We start from the raw sequence: 1521 nt of genomic DNA, 5'->3' as shown, positions 1-1521 counted from the left end.
AATGGAAGTGGGAACATATTACGATGGATTTCGTGACCAAGCTGCCGAAGACCTTAAGAAACCATGATACGATTTGGGTAGTGGTTGATCGGCTGACAAAGAGCGCTCACTTCTTAGCAATGCRTGAAACRCTGCCCATGGAGAAGCTTGCMAAATTATACATCGACGAAGTAGTCTCAAGACAYGGTATACCGTTGTYAATAGTATCGGACCGAGATAGCCGATTCACATCCYATTTYTGGAGCGGCTTACAGAAAGAGTTGGGAACGAGGGTGAAGTTGAGTACAGCTTACCATCCCCAAACCGATGGTCAAAGCGAGYGAACCATTCAAACCCTTGAAGACATGCTTAGATCATGTGTTATCGATTTTGGCGGGAATTGGGATTGTCACCTACCCCTGGTGGAGTTCKCCTACAACAATAGTTATCATTCCAGTATCGGAATGGCCCCTTTCGAGGCGTTGTATGGGCGAAAATGTAGAACTCCAGTGTGTTGGCTAGAAGCGGGAGAGAAACAGTTTGCTGGTCCCGAGATCGTTCAGGAAACGGCCRACAAGGTGAAGAGTRTACRGGAACGCTTAAAGGCGGCCCAAGATCGACAAAARAGTTACGCGGACAAGAGGAACCGACCTATGGAATTCCAAGTGGGCGACCKTGTGCTGCTAAAGGTGTCCCCTTGGAAAGGAATTATCCGCTTCGGAAAGCGCGGGAAGCTGAGTCCCCGTTTCCTGGGACAATTTAAAGTTCTAGCTAGGGTAGGAYTGCAAGCTTACAAATTGGAACTACTCCCTGAGATGGCCGAAATCCACAACACATTTCATGTGTGTTACCTACGTAAGCGTTTGGCGGAAGAAGAAAGTGTAATACCACTTTCGGAAATTCATGTGGACAAGGACAAACGATGTATTGAAGAGCCGGAAGTCATCTTGGAAAGGAAAACCAAAACGTTGAGACACAAAGAAATTGTTATGGTTAAAGTTCAGTGGAAGCATCACAGAGGGTCAAACGTGACCTGGGAGGCAGAGGAGGACTTGAGGAGGCGTTACMCTCACCTTTTCACGTGAATGAAAATTTCGAGGACGAAATTTAATCTTAGGTGAGGAGGATTGTAACACCTGGAATTTTCTTTGCTTTCTTTTCTTTAATCCGATCACGTTAGTAATCCTTATCTCCATCTCCGTCTCATCAGCGTGTGGTAGGCGTGCTCTAAGTCAATATATATATATATATATATATATATATATATTTCTTTTATATTACTTTTACCTATTAGGAGTTAGGCCCTCTTTGTTTTTATTTACTTATGTACTTCTAATAAAGAAAAAAGGAGAATGCATTTCATGAACTTTGGATTTGAATGAATTATCTAAAAGGGTTTATTTCTTGAAAGGGGGGGGGGTATTACCCTCTACATCTTAGTCCTAACCCTTAGATTTTTCCACCCCATGGGAGATTTTTCCTATAGACTTAGAGTCCTTACCTGCAGATTCTATTTTGGAAGGAGGGTTATGCTTATATTCA

The sequence above is a fragment of the Cynara cardunculus genome, assembly GCF_001531365.2.
Source record: "Cynara cardunculus var. scolymus isolate 2C chromosome LG 8, CcrdV1, whole genome shotgun sequence".
NCBI classification, from domain to species: domain Eukaryota; kingdom Viridiplantae; phylum Streptophyta; class Magnoliopsida; order Asterales; family Asteraceae; genus Cynara; species Cynara cardunculus.
The sequence above is the reverse complement of the archived record's forward strand: the minus strand, read 5'-3'. Positions refer to the sequence as shown.